The following is a 6,556-nucleotide window of genomic DNA, read 5'->3' on the forward strand; positions in this document are numbered from 1 at the left end:
GAAACTCTTTATATAGTGTTAGCCTTCAATCATGGCTTCGGCATTTTCTTCTCTACAGCCTGGCTTAATGTTTTTAAAATACATTAATTCATGTTTTATAAGTATTATTGAACTTTTTTGAACTTGATCTATATATGTTATGGTTTTCCATTAGAGGAGTTAATGTTTTCAACAATAATTAAGGAGGCTAGCTACAAAGTCAATGAAGATAGTTGGTCATGGCGTCACGCTGAATGAGAGTTATTGGCACTTATGAACAACAAGTGAATTTGGAAAGCGCGTTAGAGCAAAGCTACTCTGAGATTTTCCTTTTTGTCTTTTAAGAGAGAACTGGCATTTAAGTGTGAAATGGCTGATAAAGTCAATAATATGCCAAATTTGCCTTAATTCTCTGATTTTTCTGTTTACATTTATTGATTAGCTTAGATTCATATATTCTTCCAAATTGACATATTTCTGGATTACAAAAACGTTAAATATATTATCTTTGATTTTATTTTTCATGATCACACTGGCGGTGAGTTGATAAAATGCTCCAGCTTACTAGACATCATTGTCTGTTATAGCTTGACATATAAATTAATTTTTTTTTTAACAAGGGGAAATAACAAAACAACAAACTAAGGGCCTGTTTGGTTTGAGAAAACATTTTCCGTTTTCATTTTCTGAAAACTGTTTTCATTTTTAATTTTTTGAAATCAAGAAAACATGTTTGGTTTAATTTCATATTTTTCATTTTCTGAAAATGAAAACAATGAAAATGTGTTTGATTATACTATATTCATTAAAGACTGAAAATAATTTTTAAATAATAAAAATTATATTTATATTTATTAATGAATAGTTTATGAATAAAATTTATAATATAAGTTCTTAATGGTAATAAAGATTAATTTTATAATGTATTTTTGAAAAAGAAATGTATCAAAAAAAAGAATTGAATGAGGAAAAAAAAATAAAGTAGTGCGAAACAAAAGATATTTTTTTGGGTGAATAAACATGAAAAAAAAAATTGTCTTTAAAAAAAGGACATGTAACCAAAAACAAGGATAATATGACATGACCGATAATAAATTTGAAAAATATATAGTATAAGTAAAAGTATTTTAATACAAAATGAAAGGATGCAATATGTTTTTTTGAATTCAAAGGATGGAATATGTTAAGTTGTTAACACGTAACCAACCCTTACCGTAAAAAAAAAATGATTTCTTTCCTACATTTTAATAACATGACAAAGACCTTTTTTTGCTATGTGCGGGAGTTGAACCTTGGACATGGTAGTACTTAACGAAAATTATAAAGCAAAGTTCACATATTTACTAAGTTGCCACCGTGTTTTCCTTGTTTTCATTTTCAAAAGCTTTGCACAAAACTGACAGAAAACCACTTTTTTTTATTTTCAGTTTTCAACCTATTTTTGAAAATGTTTTCATACAAAATGTTTTCTAAAATCTAACCAAACAAGTTTTCACCTCTATTTTCTGTTTTGAGTGAAAATGAAAATAGAAAACACACAAACCAAACAGGCCCTAAGCAACTACATCTTGACAGAGCAGTAGAACTACAACAGCACGAGGAATTGTCCAAACTTTCCAATCCCAATTCTCTCAAACTGCTGCAATATTTGCCAAAGTATCATCAACCTTGTTCCTCTCCCTTAGAACATGAACGATGGTGACATTCCAGTTGTGTGCGAGTAAAGCACGTGCAGCCATGATATCTTCCCCGTGCTAGTAAGTACTCACATCCTTCGTGCTCACCAGAGCTTCTTGGACCCCTAGAGGCAATCCACAAAGCAAGTGATGTGATGGTATCCAAGCTCCCAAGTATGAGTCAGGCCACGTAACACCGCCATAAGCTCTGCTTTGAAAACATCTTGAAATGAGAATTGTTTTCAAAAAGTTTTTGAAAACAGATCATATCAAACAGGTTTATCCGTTTTTAAAAATCAAATTGAATGTATACTTTGTTCTTTTTTATAAAAATTAACTTAAAATTTGTGATACATTAATTTTTTTTATAAAAATATTTTTATTTAATTAAATTTTCTTTCTTTCCCACTCACGCACACAAGCAATACTAATGTATAGAATTAAGAAAGTGGGTTATGAATAATTTTAGAAAGTTATAAAATTCGAAAACAACTTTAATACAAGTCGTAAGAATCTAGTTAATTTAAATTGTTTTTAACCAAAAAAAAACTTAATTAACTAAATTCTAATTAAGACTTATGATTTATGAAGCAATTTTTCAGTGTACCAAAGAAAAAAGACTGATGAAACAGTTATTTAGTTATTATATTAAGGACAGAAGAGTTTCCTTTTCTGTATAGCAGGTAACTCTCTTCTCATAGACTTTAATGATTATCAATTCTACAATGACTGGATTTGCTAGAGCAAGGAGTGAAAGGAGTGAATTCTACAGTTTTTTTTTTTTTTTTTTTTTACAAGTACTGTAATTCGTTTGAGAAACTGCAATTGTTATATTCTTAATATATATGTTTCTAATGGGATTTAAATTGAGATTAATAGATATGCATCGTCAATGTAAAGAAGTTTTACACTGATGTACAATCGCATTATGTCACATAGGACTAAGTAGTTACAAATCTTTTTAATTTTAATTAGTAAATTAATATATTACTGATGTGGCGGAAATCAATTGGGTGCATGTGTAAAGCAAGTTTACACTATCAGTGCATCTCTTATTTTCTCTTTAAATTTATTATGTAGTTCTAACTTTTTTATCACCAGCTAGCTAAAGCCGGTGCTCTTCAGGATCAGCGTTTCCAGTTAGTACCGGCTCCCCCACCGGGCATGGCGCAGCTTCTACTTGCAGATGCGATGGGGATAGCTTTTGTTAGACGTTAGGGTATTTTTTGGTTTTCGCTTTTGGCTCTTGTATAAAAAAAAAAACTAGGCCAACACATTAGGATATTGACAGTTTAATGCTCTTTAGATGTTTCTGTATATAATTCTATTTATTTATTGTTTATCTGATATAATAAGACTATAAATATACATTGAATTAGCACGTTACTTACATTTTTTTATAGGCAAATATTAGTTGTTACAAATGTTAGTAAATTAATCTCTCATCCGGGTTCGAACTCTTTCACCATTCACCTTTCATCTCACCCAACCGTTATGTCTCTAGCACGTTACTTACGTACTTTAAAAAAAACACGTTACTTACATGCTCCATCTTTTCCATGAGCCAGTTTCAAAGGTCATTTAATGTTTTTGTTCATGACTAGTGTTTTTTTTTTACCCGCGCGTTGCACGGGGAATATATTTATCGTATTTGATACATCTATTAATACATTTATTATTAAAAATATATTAAACACCAGATGAAATAGAAGAGCTTGAAATTATAAGTAAAGTGGGCAAAAAGATTTCTCTTATTAGCCTGATTGAGATTTACAGGAACTCGTTTGACATTCGTCATGAACATAAAGACAATAGCACAAATCATAGATATAAGGAATTACCAACATATTAAACAACATGAAGACAATGAAATAACTTGAAGAATTTATAATTTCAGAAAAAGTAGGATATGAAAAATATGGAAAAACAGATTTGCTTTATTTATACTCAAAATAATAAATGCATTAGTTTAAATTGAATATTCACACCATAATCTATGTGATCATTCTTTTTTTTTCTTAAAAAAGTAAAAAAAAAAAACTCATTAATTATTTTGACAGGATTTACAAATGATTTAGGATGGACAAAAATAGTATTAAGTGTTTAAGAAAAAGGTTTTTAAATCTGAGAGAAAATTTGGCTCCAATTACTATTATTCAGTACTCATTTTAAATTTCAAACTCAAATCTAAATATTATTTTTTACAATTTAAAAAAAAAACGCATTAACTAAAATTAAATATTCACTCCTTAATCTATGTGATTATTCCTTTTTTTTTATTTTTTTCTAAAAAAAGTAAAAAAAAACCCAATAATTATTATGAAAGGAAAAATCAAAATTTGTTTCCTTTAAACGATAATTGACTTTTTTTTAATTTATTTTACTTAAACATCATATGTTTTTAAAAAATAGTTGAATAGTCCTTACCTTTTTTTTTTGAAAGGGAATATTCCTTACCTTTTTCATTAAAAAAATGGATTTTGATTATTTCTACTCATTATAGATCCACAATTAAAAAATTACGGCATACTTATTAATTTTTTTTGAACTCCGTATTTTGATTAATTAACTAAAACAGAATATGCTTAATAAAAATCAAAATTTACTCACTAAAACAGTTTTGATTTTTTTTAATTTATTTTACAACGAAATAAAATGTATCCCAAATAAAATGTTTTTTTAAATTGATTATTCATTTCACTTTTATTCTAAAAACTGATTTTCCTTATTTATACTCAAAATAATAAATGCATTAGTTTAAATTGAATATTTACACTATAATCTATAAGATCATTCTATTTTTTATATTTATTTCTTTAAAAAGTAAAAGAAACCCCATTAATTATTTTGAAAGGATTGAGAAATGATTTAGGGTGAAAAAAACGTATTAAATGTAAAAGAAAAAATATTTTAAAAATCTAAGTGAAAATTTGGCTCCAATTACTACTGTTTAGTACTCATTTTAAATTTCAAACTTAAATCTCAATATTATTTTTTATAATTTTAAAAGAAGTAAAAGGGTAAATAGCGAATCTCAAGCAGTACATTATTTTCAACCACGGACTTATCCAATCAGTTCAAAATTGTTCAATGAGGACAAAACAACCAAAATTGCCCAATGAGCACAAAACAACGAAAGTATGGGGTGCATACTTTGGCAATAACAACATAACGAAAATCGAAAAATTTTAGTCTTAAGGAAAAAACACCACCGAAAATTACAAACATAAAATCAGAGAAGACTAAAAAGAAGGACTCTTAAAATCTTCTCCTTTTTGACCACCTTCAACAACTTCTTTCCTTCACCAGAAGGCCCTTAGCTTCAACCTCAGGAGGGGAAGGGCGCTTGAGCGGGAGAGAACCGTTAGAGTCATCCCCAACATTTACAAAGCGTCCATGAACACAAAATTATTAATAGCAATCTCATATTCTAAGTGACCCATGTACACCTGCCATGAACACAAAATTAAAATTTCAGTGCCAAAACTTAGGAAATAAAGGACCAAATCGAAAGGAGCTGTGAACACAAAATTATAATTTCAGTGCCAAAGTTTAGCAAATAAAGGACCAAACAGCTGAAAGGACTACTTATGATCACTTATAATAATAAACTTATATTTAGCTGATTATTTTCCAATGAAAACGGTGTTAGGTGAAAGCCTAGCAACCAAATGAGTTATTGCTGTTGAAGATAGTGATGATGCAGGAAAAAATAACTTCTCTCTATTTGTTCTTGTTTCCCCCTCTTACACAATAAAAGTAGAGCTTCATTTAGGGGAGGATGGGTACACCATACTCCTTCTACCCTCCATAATCTCCATCAAATCAACTTCTTTTTCACGCTACAATCTCTAGAGAACCCTTTTTCACATCACCACCATTATCCAGTTATATCCTATTTTAATTCAAAATAAGCATGAATCAGACATGAGGATGATAAGGAGGAACACAATTTCAGAAATCAGAGACACATCTTTATATATAATAGTGATTCATCAGAGGAAAAAAACTTAAGAGATAGCAGCAAGTAGTTAGGCTAATAGGCAGCTGACATGAAACACAACCAACTCATTCAGCTGAGTAGTATCTAGCATTAAACTCTTTTATAGGAACTGCATATTGAACTCATGTGTTCCCCCACAAAAGACTATTTGGCATATTCTAGAAAACTATCATGGATAGCTTGGTACAAAATTTTCCACCAATATCTATGTATTTTACATTGGAAGCATCCTGCATAAAAAATACTGAGACTTAGAAACGTAATGCCTAAATAAATAAGAGAAGAAAGCAACTTCATTTTCCTATTATCAAGAACATGTATGATTCAATGCAACTATATATTTCTTAACTTTTTCTTTGAAATTTAAAACTAACAAAGAAGAGTACCAAAATAAAACAAACCTGAGTTATATCTATGCCTTCTTCCATCTGCCCATCAGTAGCCCCTTCCATGACAACAACCCCAGATGTAATTGTGTGGCTCAAGTTGAGACGATCATTCTCAACTTGTAAGGTCATATATGATAGAATCCCTAAGACTCTAATTTGCTGTCAAGTTTGACAATCATCAGCTCCAAGCTGAAAGAGTTAGTCCTATCACACATTCAAGCTGAAATCCAGTCACTGAAATTCCAACAGTCCTTGCCCATTCAGTTTAAGGGAACCATTTAAAGGGAAGAACAAAAAATCAGTGTTTATCAACAGCATGCCTTTCTTGCTCCATCACCTGCATAAAACCATCATGAAGTGAAACTCATAAACTAAACCATACTGATTTTAAAAATTTTGTTATCATTTTTTGCATTTATTCCAGAATTAGGAAAATTGAGCCATCCAACTTCTGGATTAATTGGAATGCAATTAAAAACTCAAAAAAGAATGACCAGAGATCAGATATA

This window comes from Lotus japonicus, chromosome 3 (assembly GCF_012489685.1).
Source record: "Lotus japonicus ecotype B-129 chromosome 3, LjGifu_v1.2".
Classification (NCBI taxonomy): Eukaryota; Viridiplantae; Streptophyta; class Magnoliopsida; order Fabales; family Fabaceae; genus Lotus; species Lotus japonicus.